Source organism: Equus asinus, chromosome X, assembly GCF_041296235.1.
Source record: "Equus asinus isolate D_3611 breed Donkey chromosome X, EquAss-T2T_v2, whole genome shotgun sequence".
Classification (NCBI taxonomy): domain Eukaryota; kingdom Metazoa; phylum Chordata; class Mammalia; order Perissodactyla; family Equidae; genus Equus; species Equus asinus.
Window position 1 is genome coordinate 34,868,245 of NC_091820.1, and position 16,931 is coordinate 34,885,175.

General features: G+C 40.6%; 1 protein-coding gene across 13 annotated transcripts in view; it reads right to left on the reverse strand.

Moving 5' to 3' along the window:
* HUWE1 (HECT, UBA and WWE domain containing E3 ubiquitin protein ligase 1) overlaps window positions 1-14,518 on the reverse strand; it is a 145,012-nt gene extending 130,494 nt beyond the window's left edge. For 7 of the 13 annotated variants that reach the window (XM_044764251.2, XM_044764256.2, XM_044764255.2 and 4 more), the window contains exons 1-2: window positions 11,750-11,970; window positions 8,205-8,341 (exon numbers count right to left, since the gene is read on the reverse strand). The gene's annotated coding sequence lies outside the window, so the exon portion shown is untranslated. Of the gene's footprint in view, window positions 1-8,204; window positions 8,342-11,364; window positions 11,680-11,749; window positions 11,971-14,095; window positions 14,195-14,393 lie in introns of those variants that run through there. The other 6 variants (XM_044764246.2, XM_044764244.2, XM_070503308.1 and 3 more) reach the window with 6 other exon arrangements.
* Between the last annotated feature and the right edge of the window lie 2,413 nt (window positions 14,519-16,931).

Sequence of the window (16,931 nt, forward strand, 5' to 3'; positions counted from 1 at the left end):
GTCCTCTTCAGTATATTTTAAGTTTGCTCAGAAATAGAAATGCGAACATTACAGAAGAAGCTAAAGTTCCTCTCAACCACTCCTCCCAAATAAACTTATCGGTTTACCCTAGTTCTCAAAAAAAATATAAATAGCACCATACCGTACATACTATCTTGCAACTTTGCAAAATTATCTCCAAACCGGGTGTATTAACTTATATCACTTGTGGGCAGTATTATAATACCAGACTCTTTTCTATATTTTTGCCACGACTTGATATTACCAAATTATTTTTTGCCAATCTAATAAGTTAAAAAAGACCTCATTTTAATTTGCATTTCTGATGTTTAGTTTAGTATCTTCTCTTGTTACCGGACATTTTTAGTTCCTATTCTAGGAAAAGCCTGTCTTTAATTTTATTTTTAAAATGTAACTCATCATTAAGATGGGAACACACCAATGAAAATGTTAATGATGACTGAACATTGTTGTGGGAGTAGGAATCTTTTCCCAAAATAAGAATACATATTCTAGTTTTTCCTAAATTAATTCAGTAACAGACTAGAAAATGATGACAAAGTGGGTGAAAAAAATTCTTTTAGATTAAAGTATTACTTTCAGGATACTCCACTATAGGAGCATATAATACCCTTAAGCAGCTCATAAAATCTAGCTCAAAGAAATAAGCACATCTAAAGTACAAGTAGTGTGAGAAAATGAAATAATGGTTGAAGCTACTGATTCATTTAGGATACATTTAACTAACTTCATTTGTATGGTATTTTTGAGTACATGAGGTACTTTTCATGTCTCTTGTTTCACCCTAACAAAATTCTGTGTGACAATTCTCTGATTCCTCCTGTAAACTGCTACAGCACATTTTGTTCACTCCTCATGTTATTATACTGACCCCTTTGAGTGTGATTTACAAGTCTCCTTCCCCTAATAGACCATGCTGCCCTCCATTCTCCAGGTGATTGTCATCTTTGTATTCATGGTATCTGGCAGTATTCAGTATGTCCTCAAATATTTGTTGAGTGAATGAGATATTACCACCTCCATTTAAAGGATGAGGAAACTGGTTCAGTGATGAAGTAATCTGGCCCAAGCAACAAAGCTATTAAGTATTTATTTTACACAAATTATAATGGCCTTATCTTTGCAGGGTACTCTGTAATTTAAACATTTAAAAATACATCATCTCACTTTAATGCTCAGAGCAACCTATGAAATAGGCTTTTTGATGACCATTTTATAGATTAGAATGAAAATTTAGTGATAAAACCCTAAGCCCACTCAAATCCTAGTTTATAGGAAGTACAGGTGTCTCTACTTACTTAATAGATCACTAACTTTATGTGGCAAACATCTTGGGGGATGGTGGAGGGGAGGGAGAAGGAAGGGAGAAGGCAGCAGGTAGACAGTTAAAGCAACAGGGTGGAGGTTGGAGACCAGGTGTAGGTGCATCTTAAGACCATAAACTGATATTGTGTCAACTGCATGTGCCACTTTGAAATTCAATCTTGGCCCAAAGGTTTTTCTTGATATTACCCTATATTCATAGAAGACAACTGCAGGCTTTCTTACACATCAGCAGTCTCAAAGACTGGGGAGGGATATAGAACTAAAGAGAGCTTTGAGAAACAACAGGCAGGTTATATCATGCATGGACAAAGGAGGGGAAGAAATGATAACACAAAAGAAAAGGCTAAGGAACTTTAAACATGCTCTCAGTTACAGTCCTTAACTGGACTGTGAATTTCTCAAAGGCAGAGATCAACTCTCATTTTATGTCCCTAGCTCCTTGTACTTAGAAACACTCAGTAAATGCCTGTTGAACTGAATGAAGGCAGGTAAGAAGTGAGAGGGAAAAAGATTTTAAAAAAATAGCTTCCGATTTATTGAGCACTTACTATGTTCCATGCACTGTACTTTAGATAATATACAAAACAGTAACAAGGATAATGACTTACCTCTTTTCTAACCTGCTATATATGGTGCTACTCAAGTATGTTAATAGTGGTGATACTGATGACTATTAGGAAGACTCATTATGGGTTACTAAGGTTACAGCAGAACCCTGAACAGCAGGGGGCTGTGTAGGTGAAGGGAGATCAAGGCAACCAATGTACTACACATCACCACAGAACTGGGTCAGACCCTTCAGAGGGTATGCGTGTGACTCCTAAGGCTTGGTAAAGTGAAAAACTACTCTGGTGGAACCTTCAGTTATCACCAGCCAGAGTCTTAGCCCTAAAATGGCCAAAGAACAAACTCTGTTCCTCTCCAGCACTGATGACTTCAACATAAAGAGTCCCAGACAGGCTTTGCTAACTGGCCACCACTTCACCACTCTGAGTGCCCATCTCCGAGCTGTTGGAAGGGTTAAATGAAATAGTATGTTAAAAGAAATCACCATCTACTGACCACCCACAGCATTCTACACCTTACATTTTCTCATTTAATCCCAGTAACTCCACAAGTAAGGTATTCTCAGATGAGGCAACCGATAGGTTAACTTGCCCAAAGTGACAGAACTATTAAATGACCAGAAAAAAATCTAAAAATTGAGCATTTATCCTGCCCTTCTTATATAAACTATATCACAGAATAACCTTATAAAATTATTCCAGCTAATATATGAAACAAATGAGTTAGAACATTACCATTTTGCAACTCCCAATGAATTAATGGACCTAAGCTTTGGGCAGCAATGGCTGTTAATATTAAAAAAAAAAATCTAAGACATCATTACTACCTAACGAATGTTGTAAATGAACACACCACCCCCAATGTTCTTGCCAAAGGAAATTAACCTGAATTTATAAAGCCTCTGGATTCAGCTGTCAATTTACAGGAAATACAGAGGATAGAAGAACATGTTGAAGTGTACTGAGTATGCAATCAGCAAAATTCAGTCCGTGGGAAACTCTACAGACAGGTCAAATGTCCTGAGCTCTTCGAGAGATACAGTATAAGGAAAAGAAAAGGAAGGGATGCTATAGATATTGAAACAACTCAAGTTTTAAAAAATGGACAAAGTAAATTATACTGTCCAGAGACGCACACCTGGATGATAAAACCTTAACAGAATGAAAAGAAGTGATGATTATAAAGTCAGAATAGTAGGTACTTTCTGGAGGGAGGGAGGATACTGTGCTTGGGATGGGCACGTACAAGGACTTCTAGGGTGACAGGCAAAGTTCTATTCCTTGACTTGGGTGGTGGTTACAAAAGTGTTTGCCTTAAAATAATTTATTAAACTATAAATTTGGTTTTGGGTGGTTTTCTTTATCTATATTCTATTTTTTATAATAAAAGGAAAACATTTTAATCACATTAAAGCTGCTTACATATAGCATGATTCCATTCATATGAAATGCCCAGCCAGAATAGGCAAATCTATAGAGACATAAAGTACATTAGTGGTTGCCAAGCACTGGAGTGGTTGCCAAGTACTGGAGTGGTTGGGAGAGAGAAGAAGGGGAATGACTACTTACGGGTACTGGGTTTCCTTTAAGGGTGATGAAAATGTTCTAAAACTGATGTGAGAACGTTTGTACAACTGTGAACATACTAAAAACCATTTTACACTTTAAATGGGTGAATTGTATGGCATATGAATTATATTTCAATAAAGCTGTTAAAAAAAGTCTAAGACACCCCAGTCAAATCAAGACACACTTAAAACAAAGACTAGGGTGGAGCCTGAGAATCTGCATTTCTGACACTTTCCCAGGTGATGCTGTTGATGCTGATCTGGGGACCACATTTTGAAAACCACTGCAACAAAGGATTTCAAAACTGCTTCTAGCTGAAGGCAATACTAAACAGCACTGAAGAATGAAGTGCTTTACTCAGGGACTGAGAAATTGGTCCAGAAAAAACCAATTAACATTCTGTGCCAAGCACTGTTCTATTCCAGTGGTTCCCTGACCATCACCATCAGCATCTCCTGGGAAGTCCTCGGAAATGCAAATTATCGGGCCCCTCCCAGACCTACAGAATCAGAAACTCTGGGGGTGGAGCCCAGCACTCAGTGTTTTAGCAAGCCCTCTAGGTAATTCTGATGTAAGCTGAAGTTTCAGAACCACTGTTCTAAGCACTTCATAAGCACTAACTCAGCTAAATTAAACTTCTCCCAAACACTATGAGGTACGTAACACTATTACTACCATTTTACAGATTAAGAACTGTGGCACAGCAGTTAAATAATTCGCACAAGATGACAAAGCTTGTAAGAAACAGTGAGAACTTGAACCCAGAGTCTGGCTCGAGTCTGTGTTCTTAATCACTGTGCTGAAAGGTCTTTCCACCTATAAGAACTCAAATGGCAGAATGCAATAATAAAGAATTAGCAGTGGAAGTTAAAAAAAAAAAAAAAAGCAAAGACCAGGAGAAATATGCCTCACTACAAAGACAAGCAAATAAGAAAATAATTACAGCAAATAATATAATCATTAAAGCAATCTTCCAAACGTGTTCCAAGACATAAGCAGTCACCAAATACAATATACCCAAGTATTCCCAGGGCAATTATCTCTGGTATCTAATTATAAGGACTTAAATAAAACCTGAGTTATGCAAAAGATGGTACCTAAGTTCAAGGCAATATGTTCACCCTTACCAATCTTTAAAATCTAAATGACTATACTAAAAGGTCATTCCAGAATAATTTCCATCTCCCTACTCCTAATCTCTTGTAGTTACTACTTAAAGATTACTAAAAAGGAAAAACTGTTTTCTTTCAACATCTAAGATTATACAATCAGAATCTCAGGGTTGAAAAAGAATTTTCACGTTCATCTACCCCAATCAGCAATCCAGACTGAATCAATCTGCAATACCAATCGCCATTTAATGACACATTCATAAGAAGTTAAAACAAACTCCAACCTTGCGTAAAATCACATCCTAGAATCAATCCATGTCATCCTTGTAATTTTCAAAGCTGAATGATTAAAAACTTTTTTAAGGGAACTAAAAGTTGAAAATGCACAGGTTAACAGCCCAAACAAAACTTACAGTTGTTTTACTCATAGAGAGCCACTCCCTCACTATTTGAAAGCATTTCTATAATCAGAAGACCAAGCTGGTCAACAAGTACATCAAGTTTTAGCAACTCAACCCGTATGACACATCAAATGAAAGGGCTTCCAAAGAATCTTCTGAGCTGAATTATCCCTGACATTAACATATAAACATCTGGTAACCAGTCATTGAGGAAACGAGTCCGAGAACAATACAGCAAAACACCCAGAGCCCAAGTGCTTATGACTATCCATCTTATGGATAGTGAGATCACTGTAAAGCAGCCTAATACGGTTACTGCCACACATCAGAGTTTACAACTTAATCTAACTGCAGGAGAGGTCACATAGAATGCAAAGGGCAAATATTTTCAAAGAAACCAAGTTTGGCATTTTAATAATACTTTGAACCCATGGTTGAAAACATACAACAAAAGAAAGAAAAAAAAAAAAAACAAAAAACCCAAGAGCATTTCCAATGTAAACTTGTAGCTGTTAAGAACTCTGGACAGGGCTGGCTCCATGGCCGAGTGGTTAAGTTCGTGCGCTCTGCTGCAGGCGGCCCAGTGTTTCGTTGGTTCAAATCCTGGGCATGGACATGGCACTGCTCATCAAACCACACTGAGGCAGCATCCCATGTGCCACAACTAGAAGGACCCACAACAAAGAATATACAACTATGTACCGGGGGGCTTTGGGGAGAAAAAGGAAAAAATAAAATCTTAAAAAAAAAATAATAAAATAAACATGTTTTAAAAAAAGAAAAAACAACTCTGGAAACAATTCAAATATTGAAATGCCTACTATGTGCAAAGCTCTGTCCCAAAAATCTACAGTTACCCTAGTTTCACAAACTCAGGATTAGAAGGTTTAAGCCACCTTGCTCAAACTTCCAAACTACAGAAAACTCAGGACAGGGGCAAATGTCTAATCACTATAAGCAATATGCTCAATTTTTTTTTTTTTAACAAATGGACTTCACTGTAATTCTCAAGAAATCACTTCTTTAATACTTAGTTCATTTTCAACTGGCAATCTGATTTCTCCATTAATGAACAAAGAACTGAAAAGCTTGAACTCATGATCCATAGCACTGGAGATTCACTATCATATTTCATCTAAATATCTCAAAACGTCATTTATGACTGCTACCCTCTCTGATCCTCCAACTTGAAATCACTGTCATTTTAAAGGCAGGCACAAGTGGCTGTGTTCTGCCTCCATTTGTGAAGTCACAGCCTGGCTGGAGCCTATGTATCCAACTTCCATTCTCAGGTTTTGACTGTGGAAGGGACATATAGCAGATCCCAGGATAGCCAGTGTTGCACAAGGAAAGAAATAAACAGTTTGAAGGACTTTATGCTGAGGAAACATCACTTCCAGAAGAAATTTTTAAAAAAACCAACAGGAAAACTACAGTTGTGTATAATAGCTGAAAAGATGTAAGTGGAAGCTCTCAAAAATTGTTTAGTACTAAAAAAAAAAAATTGTTTAGTACTGTCATTTCAAAAACTGTATTATAGCCAGAGGAACTCGTCACTAAGTCTTAATAGCTTAGAAGTTATGGGTCAGAGCAGCTGAGATATAACAAAAGAATAAAAAGCAACATTATAAAATAGCACAAAAATAACTAAATCACCTGAGGAAATTGAAACCATGATGAGAAACCCCAAAGGCACAATCAGATTATTATCTAGGAAACATTAGCTTCCTCGATAAAGAGGCCTATTTCTTCACGTGGAGCAGTAAGTAGGGCCAAGACATGGAAGTGAAGTCAGGTATCAATTAAATCAGACTCTGCCACAGAAAAAGGAAGCCAGGACTAGTTATTTTGGGATAGTGCCTAGGCCAGCAGTATCAACTCCAACTGGGATACAGGAGATTACCGCCATTGTTCCATTACAATGGGGTCCTCCAGGGTCTTTAACTTAGCAAGAATGGGTTAGATACCACTACTGGGATGTAATCACCAAACATGGGGAAAACTACAGAAGAATTTCTTCAACAAATAAATTGGAAGAAAAAAGCAAAAGGGAGGGAACCTGCAGATTAAGATAGATTTAAGAGCTGCATCAATCCTCCTTTGTGACAAATGGACTTTCTTTGGATCTTGATTCAAACAAAGAGTAAAATTTGAACACTAGCTTCATATTTGATATTTTAAAAATATCACTGTTAATTCTTTTGAGTTGTGATAATGGTTCTGAGGTTTTATTTATTTATTTTTTTGAGGAAGACCAGCTCTGAGCTAACATCTGCCGCCAATCCTCCTCTTTTTGCTGAGGAAGCCTGGCCCTGAGCTAACATCCGTGCCCATCTTCCTCTACTTTGTATGTGGGACGCCTGCCACAGCATGGCTTGCCAAGCAGTGCCATGTCCGCACCCGGGATCCGAGCCAGTGAACCCCGGGCCGCCAAAGTGGAATGTGCACACTTAACCGCTGCGCCACCAGGCCGACCCATGAGGTTTTATGTTTAAAGAGCCCTTATCTTGAGGCAGGCCACATGGCCAAGTGGTTAAGTTGGTGCGCTCCGCTTGGGCGGCCCAGGATTTCGCCAGATCGAATCCTGGGTGCGGACAGGGCACGGCTCTCATAAAGCCATGCTGAGGCGGCATCCCACATGCCACAACTAGAAGGACCCACAACTATGTACTGGGGGGCTTTGGGGAGAAAAAAGAAAAAGAAAATCTTAAAAAAAAGGTGCCCTTATCTTCTAGAGTGCAAATTTTTTTGCAAATAAAAATAATATGACAGCAGGGGTTTATTTCAAAATAATCTGGGGTGGGGGCAGTGGGTAGAAATACAGATGAAACTGAATGGCCTCAAGTTGGTAACTGTTAAAGCTGGTGGTGGGCACACGGGGATGATTATACTATCCAATTTTTGTGTGCCTGAAATTCTTCTTTTAAATTTCTTTAAAAAAGAATCAGTTAGACATAATATCTTACAATTTTATTGTTTGAAGGATGCTTAAGGTGATTTAAAAAATCATGTACAGACAGAATTCATTTAAACTGTTTACTTTAGTAATGAGCTCCACTTAAACACAAGCAGCAGCCAGTGCCACATCAGATCCAGACAATGGAAGAAACCAAAGTATCTCACTTACAGAATGGAAACACATACACTCCCAACCATCTCCATTCCAAGAAGTAAAATACAATTACTCACAAAGATCTACAAAAACTAACCTAAAATCACAGCCAATCATACTCATCCTGGTGGGAAATCCCACCACTGCTCCAATAGCTTCCTGAACCTTCCTGACCAAGTTGGTCTGCTGGTTCTTCTGGAGCACTAACACACTCAGGTCAGACTACTGGAGGACCTACAAAAAAAAAGTGTGGGGGGGAGAGATACACATTTATTAGGGTATAGGGAAGTTAACCATTACATTGATGTTCAAACATAATCATAGTTATTATTTCTTAAGCAATAGCCCTCACATGTCAATTTGAATTTTCTAGGACCTGTTTTGAGCAGTAACAAGAATTCAGAACCAACAGCTAAAACAATTCTTCTAATCATACATTTAAGACACCAACAATGAAAATTCAACTCAGTTCTAAACCCAAATTACAGAGGATAGTGATTATTTTACAGACAATTTTATATCTTCGCTGTAAATTGATACTAAGGCAATGTTAAATTCATTATTTTTTGTGAAAAAAACTGCACACATAAAAAATTATTTTTCACCTTCATACATGCTTTTTGGCCATACCGGGAGATAAACAAACACCCTGGAAACTCAGGTTGAACTTTGCCACTGAACCTCAAAGTTTTCAACTGGTGTTGCCACTCCTTACTGTCAGAGATCTACCTAGAATAAACCAAACCTTTTAGGTCATACCTAGATTATCATTTCCAGATTTATTCTAGTTCTGAATGAGAAGAGTCAAATTGAGGTTTAGTTAATTTCTGATCACTGCCTGACCTATTGTAAAGAGAACCAAGGCAGAATCTCAAAACAGAAAGTGATGGCCTGTCCTCCAATGAAAAAGGAGGAAAATTCTATTACCTTCAAAGCACTTCAAACTAAATAAAGCAAACCCTAAAGCTCAAACTAGTATCCACATAAGTTAATTACCAGATGGTTACCCATGGTAAATTTTTAATCCTATGTAAACGTTTCAGCATCATATTCCTACTTCAAACCCCATCATCCAGCCAAGGTAATCAGAAAAAAACATTCACTTTAATATTGGTCTAAATGGAAATAGTAACAATAAAGAAAACTACCTCCAAATTGAAGTCATTTTTACTTAAAGAATGTTGGAAAATATAAAATGATAAAAACACAATATGAAATAGTGTATTAAAGAATTGGTAGTAATTTCCTTTGGAAGAGAAGCTTGGTATCCCAAACACCTTTTCTAAACTTTCTCAGATAGGAATTATCCTGCTCAGGTGAGGCCAAATAGCAGATCCCCACAGTGATCTGAGAGATCAAAAAAAGAAGATAGGGGAAAATCAGTATGAACACTTGAAAACTAGCTAGCAGAAGTTCCCTTTATTACTGTGAAAAGCATGACACCAAATATCATTACTTTCCTAGGGTGAATGACAGGACAGACTGCCTTTGAAGGAGTGGAAGGAGGGAGTAGACAAGGGATGAGGCACCCCTTCCAAAAGGCAAACACCTGGGAGTGGTTCTTGACAGGAACATTATGGCTGGTGGTCATTCCAGGATAATGATTTTTGCACTAAAATACCTACACTGGTAGAAGGTTAATACAAGTGAGAATTACATTCAAACATCACGAACCATTGGAGATAAAAGAGTTTGGCAGATGAGGAGGAAAAAAATACAAAAATGATAGAACTGACCTAGAAATATACTAAAAATTTACAGTTAAAGGAACAAAAATCTTATTCTTTCCCAGAGCATTTAAACTACCATATGACACAGATGTATCTGCCAACGTATTCTAACACCAAGAAAAAGTAACCACAACTTATTGTGTGCCTACCATAAGCGAGGCACTCTACAAATTATCTAACTCTAACAACTCTAAGCGCTACTATCCCCATTATAGATGAAAAAAATGAGAATCCGAAAAGTAATTTGCCCAAGGTCAGCAACTTCAATGTGAACCCAAACCACACAGAATTTCCACCATACCAGGCTGCCTCCCTTGATTGGAGAATGTTGGTGCCTGCTCAATCTACAAAACATTGGGCCTAAGATAAAACAATGCTGAACATCTAATCTAAAAAAGAAACAGATGATAGGGAATTAACTGTCTATAACAATGGCGGAATGGCAGAGGGAGAAAAAAGCAGAAAACGGCAATAATTGAGGGACAGAAGATAATCTATCAAAGCTACTTTATTTTCTAGCACATTGCAGGGGGATGTAGTGGAGCTTAACAGGAGGGTATCTTCTCTCTAGGGGATTCAGCTCCTGGAAAAACAGCATGGGGAGGGGAGAATAGAAGGATTAAGAAGTGAGAAGCATGTAAGAGATGGTTAGCAGCAAAGACAGATGTCCATAGACCAAGAGGCCACAAGAACTCGGAGCAAGGCAGAGAAAAGGGGCGGTTCCCGAGCTTGCACCGGGGATGATGGGGGGACTGAAGACAAAAAGTTGGTTTACCCAAGGGTTATCCTCCACAGCCTTTTTCAGGGGTTTTTTTGGGGGGGGGGCAGGGTGTTATGAGGAAGGGAAGGCTAAAGGACCCAGAATGAAGAGGTCACGCAGACCGCAATCATCCAACCACCAACCCATTCATTGTTCCGCCTAAGAGTAGTCGAGTAGTAGGCAGAGTTGGAGAAATCAGTACCCTGTGCTCGGATCAGGGTCATACAAGCGTGAAGATCTAAGGAAACGGAAGGCTACTATGGCTCCATCCACAAAGATGGAGTAAATGCAGGGAACGGGAAAGGCTCTATTCAACGCCTGCGTCAAAGGGGACCAATAGAAGAGGGAGACCAGACGGGCTAGGGGACCCGAGCTAAGCTCTTCCTCAGTAGGACTGGGGAGGGGGTGACGGGAAAAAGCTTTGACTTGTCCTCTTAAACATGAACCTCAACTGTCCATGTAAATAAGGAATACTCAATGGGACGATAAAATTACGAGAGAAAGCGGAGAAGTACGTCAGAGACAGAAAAGCTTGACCCTCCCCCAAACCTTAGTTCAAAGACCATGGGAGTTGGGGAAGTACAGTCCACCTCAACTCAAGAAAAAATAGGGGATTCATTCGGGTCGCCGCAGGGATGGACAACAGAGGCGGGCCCGCAAAAAGACAGGAGGGAGAGAACCAGCCGTCTTAGATTAGTCCTCTCCCCCACCGCCCAATCTAACCCCCAACCCCACTCCCCAACGAAGTCCAGAGTCCCCGCTCCTACCCGTCCCAACGTGCCCACTGCGGCGGCGACAACGAAGGCGTTGACGGATTGGCGGGGCAAAGGCGGGCCCACACGCGGCTGAGGCCCGGGAAATGGTGTCGCCTCAACCGACTAGAGACGGAGTGGTTTTCGCCTCAGGTTCGGTTTATCAGCACCTCAGCATTTCGCCAATCGTCACCTCCTTAACGTCGGGTACCTGAGAGGCGTCACAAACGCGAACAGCCAACACCTCAGTCCCGGGTGCTGGCCAGACAGACATCAGCTTCCGCCGCCATCTTAACATCAAGCGGACCGACCCTAGTCACTGCCCCCCCCACCCTCGAGCTACCTCCGCCACTGCCAACGGATCCCACGAGGACGTGACCCTGCTCCCGCGAGAACTCACCGGGTAAGAACACAACGAGCCGAAAACGTTGCCGCCGCCGCCACCTCCGCGGCAGCTGCAGTCCGTAACCGAACCGCGGGGGCCTCCGCGCGATCCCGCGAGAACCTCTACCGGACGGGAAAAGTCTGAGCCCAGCCCCTCCCAGACCCCTCCTCCCACCAAAGCCGAAGTCGCTAAGGCTCGGCTCTCACCCTACGCGAAGCGAAAAGCAAATGACGCACAACCTCACGAAGCAGCGAGGGGCGGAGCCAATCTGCCGCCGCCGGGTCCCGCATGCGCCGTGAGAACTATCGCGATAATACGTTTTAGTCTCTGTGAGACCTTCGAATTCGCCGCAGGATGCCACCCGCGCCTCGCCTTTAGGAAACACGAGATCTCGCGAGAGCTGGTGCACGCTCCTAAAAAGGAGAGAGGCGGGGCCTCATGAAAATGACTGGGAGTTTTTAGGGGGAAGGGAGGAACCTCTGGTCCTGCAGGGATCTCGCCTACCACGAGGTTTCCTACCCACTGCGGAGCTGACTGCCAAACCTCGCGATGACACAGCTCAGCGCCAAATCTCGGCCATGTCCTGAAAACTGCCTCCGCCCCCGATCTAAGGTGTCTAGAGCCTAGCGCTTGAAGAAAATTTAAAAAGTCAACCTGTTTATTCTCACGCTTCCGGGCAGGGCTGTACCAATTAGCCAAACTCCTTTCTGGAAGAGGAGCAATGGGTCCCCCATTGTTACATGCCTCCAGGAATCACATATTATCCCGGACTAACACATAAAAGAAGCTCAATTTCACAATAAGCACGCAAATGCAAATAAAAACAATGACATAACATTTTTTGCCCATTAGATAGGTAAAGAAATTTAAAAGACCGATGATATCCAGACTCCTTCCCTCGCCGCACTGCAGGCTAAGTGAATCCATCTTATCTAACTACAGGCTCATATCGTTAGTTCTAGCTCCAAAGCCACTAATTTTAACTCCTGAGGTTTTACCTTGGCATAACCAAAAGATCCAATAAAGTGGTTTTCTCCAAACAAAGGAGTCTGCCCTCAAAGGAAAATTCAAGCTTCCAAGAGGGGGTTGTTGTGCGTGCTTGAAGCTTTTAATATGGCAGTTTTTCCACGTCTAGCCAACAATGTTTCCCCAATAAATCCTCGGATCCAATCTGGCTCGGGATTTGTGGACTTCTGTATTCTAATGCATTGTTCTGTCTGTTCTAATTTAAATATTGTTTCTTTAAAGTACATTATAATAGCCGGTGGTACAAATACTCCCATCTTATCTTTTAAAATATTTTCTCGGTTATTCTTAACCATCTTTTTTCCGGATGAACTTTAGAATCATATTAAGTTCCAAAAACTTGGTAAATTTATTGAAATTGCATCAATTGTATAAATCAACATAGGAAAAATGGACAGCATTACAAAATTGAGCCTTCTTATGCAGAAGCATGGTATCTCTTCTCCATGTACGCAAATGTTCTTTTATTATATTCCTCAAATAAAGTTTTGTAGTTTACTTCTAGGTATTTTGATTCGTTTTTCTTGCTGTTGCGAATGGGTTTTTTTTAGTAATAAATTTTCGAATGCTTATTCCTTATAGATAAGAAGACTATTGACATTTGCCTATTTACTTTTGTAATCGGACAAATAAAAAATATGTTCAATTTCTCTAGTAATCAGGGAAATGCAAATGAAAACGACATACCATTTTTGCCCTTTAAATTGGCCAAAATTACAGATTGATATTAATTCGCGTTGGCACAACTGTGGAAAAAAGGGCACTCATACAACATTGCAGAGTATAAATTAGTATAGCTTTTTGGGAAGGCAATTTGGACAAATCCATCAAAATTCAAAATGCATATGCACTTTGACCCAGCGACTACTCTTCTAAGAATTTCTCCTACAGAAATATACATGGGCATGAAACATACATATGCAAACCCATTCATTATAGCATTGCTTGTAATAGCCCCCTCGCCCCCGCAAAGGGAAACAAGCTAATGTACATCAATCGGGAATTGGGTTAAATAAACTGTAGTACAATCATACAATGCAGCTGTTTATAAACGAGATAAATTTAGATTCCCTGTATAGGGAGATCTACAAGACAAACTGTTAAGTTTTTAAAAAGCAATTAGCCGAAATGAATATGTGTGTGTGTGTGTGTGTAGTATCATTTAGACACCAAAACACACATATACAACGTCTAGTAGTTACCTGCGAAGCCTGCCTGCCCGCCCCTCACCTTCCCCCTCCTCTGAGGCCGCCTTCCCGGATCGGTGAGAGAAACGCCTAAGGCCTGGCCTCTACTCCCTTTCTAGGGCCACTTGGCCACGGCTAATGCCGGTACCTCGCATCCCCACTGTCGGCCGCTCTCTCACCGCGCTGCTGGCCACTGCCCCGTTGCCCCCAAAGATGCGGCCAGCTCTCCGCGGGCGCCGGCCGAGGCCTGGGGGAGGGGAGAGAAGGCGGGATTGAGGGAGGGCTGGAGCAGGCCGCCGGGCCCCTTCAACAGCCTCTCCTGCAGGCTCCCCAAGGCCACCACCTCCGCGCCTCCGCGCAGGGTCCCGTGGGAACAACCCCCTGCGAGGAGCTGAGGACGGCCGCGCGAGCAGAGCTCGCCCCCCAGCCTAGGAGAAAATGCTCACCTCGGGGGCAATAGCTCCGCGGGACCCGCAGGAGCGTGCCGGGTCCGCGGGCCTGCTTCAGCCCTGCTCCCCTCGCTCGCCCTCCGCCGAAAACCTCCCCCTCTGGCTCTCACACTCGATCTGAGGCTCCACCCTCCGCTCGAGAAGCCCCGCCCCTGCCCCTTGGGAGGACGCTCCCTCAGCGGTGAAGCGGGGTACCCTTTAGGGGACTGCGCTTGAGCTACTCCTGGCCCAGCAAACCTAAGCACAGAAGATAGTAGGGTCGCTAAGGAATTGGGATTTGATTCGAGGCATTTTGGAAGCCGCTGAAGGGTGACGTGATTTGATTTGTTTTACGTTTAAAATTAACAATCTCTTTAGCTACCTTGCAAAGAATGAGGGTCAAGAGGGCAAGCGGGGACACGGTGTGGAGGGCAGCAGACGACCAGGGCGCGACCACAGTGAGTTTAGACGGGCAAACCCTTAGACTTGCTTCAGGCACATAGTAAACCCTCAATAAACGTTTTCTTTTTCTCTTTGGTATTATCTGGGGTGGCAGTGCGATTGGCAAAGAACTTAGAGAGGATCTGCATCTGTGAATGCATAGGGATAAGAAGGATCTGGTAAGAGATATCCCTAACTATTAACCGTGCTTCGTCTGGGGTGAAGAATGAGATTGGAGGGTGATAGGAGAGGGGAGCTTTGACTTGTAACTCTAGATACTTCGGTAAGGTTTGAATTTATAACAAAAAGCATGTTTTTTACACAGTATTTTAAAATATAAAGACAGAAATACTATCCAAAGTACTCTTGAGACACAGAGGAAACAAAAACTGTAATTATATCCTCCAGTTCTAATTCCCACCCTCCAGAGCAGTGGTTCAAGCCCCAAGTTGAGAATCTGATGAATGGATCTACTGCCTGCCAAATATCTATTTACACGTAAAATTTTGTGTACAATCTCAGCTTTACGGAGACTCCTTTCAGACAGATTGACCCATTAAATATTCTTACAATGTTTTTAATGGGTGGATGTTATTCCATTGTAATGCTAATTACTTATTTAAACAAGACTCTATATTTAGGTCTTTTTTTTATTACAAGAAATACAGACATGAACTTTGATGTAACCAAATATGTGTATATTTCTAAGATTTTTCTCAAGGAGAAATTTGTAGAAATGGAGTAGCTAGGCTCAAAAGGTCACTCATCCCAAAAATACAAAACAGCCTCTTGGAACAGTTCTAACAATATACAGTCCCACCAGAAATATATGAGAATTCCAATTTATTCAGATATTCCCATACTCTCACCCTTGTTGCTATTATTGTTTTGAAAAAACCTTTTAATTTAATAAGGCCTTTGATTCTGCTTCTAATCTCTCACAGCACCTGCATTAATTCTAATGATTCATGGTCTCTACTCCTAATTCTAACCCCTACATTTCTACTATTAATTCCTAGGCTCCATAAAGTCTAGTTCCCCAACTCCTAATTCTAAAACCCGGCATAACCCACAACCGTAGTTTTAATTTCAATCTGCAGCAGCCTTTTGTTCTCTTGCCAACTCCACTTCTTCTACAGTCCTAATTCCAACCAACATCCCCCTACTCACACACACGCCCCTATTGTTTCTATCTTTCTTATTGTAGAATATTCTGAAAATGTATCAAAGCGTAAAGAAAATAGCTAGAGAAAAAGATAAAAAACTTCTAATCCCACCACCTAGAGAAGACCACTGTTAATGTTTTGGATTTATATCCTCCCAGCCCTTTTCTATGCATTGTATATGTATTTATAGTTCTAAACAAAAATATTATCATAGCATGTTATTTAACAGCCTAGTGAATATTTGTTGTGTCATTAAAATTTTCTATAACATCATTTTAATGGCAACATGAAGCATTCCTTTCTTTAATGTGTAATTAGCTTTGGTTTTGTTCTTTTTTCATTTTAAAACTTTTCCTAATTACACATGAATGAATACATTATTGCAAAACACTGAACACAGATAAATTTAAAGTTCCTTTTACATTCATACACACATATAGAAATGCTTTGTTTTGTGTTTTTTACTTTTTAAAAATATAAATGGCATCCTATTTTATGGATTGTCCTGTTAATTGCTTTATTCACTTACTATGGCTTGAAGATCTTTCCATGTCGGTAGTAGATGCAAATCCACTTCATTCATTTTATGTACTGCATAGTATTCCGTTGAATGAGTGTACTATAGTTAGTATAGTCACCTGTTAATAAATATATATTGTTTCCAATCCTTTACTATTACAGTGCTATTGTTTTTATTATTAACAGTGCTGCAATGAAATTCCTTGTACATGCTTTTTTGTGCATACACTAAAATATTTCTGTAAGATAAATATGGAGAAGTAACATAGGTGGCTCAAAGACAGCACATTTTGAAATTTTAATACGTAATGCCAAATTACCATGTAGAAAGACTCAGTTTACACCTCCACCAGCAGTGAATAAGAATAACCATTTCCCTAAATTTTTATCCACATTGAGTGTTAACCAATCATTTGAATATTTTGCCAGT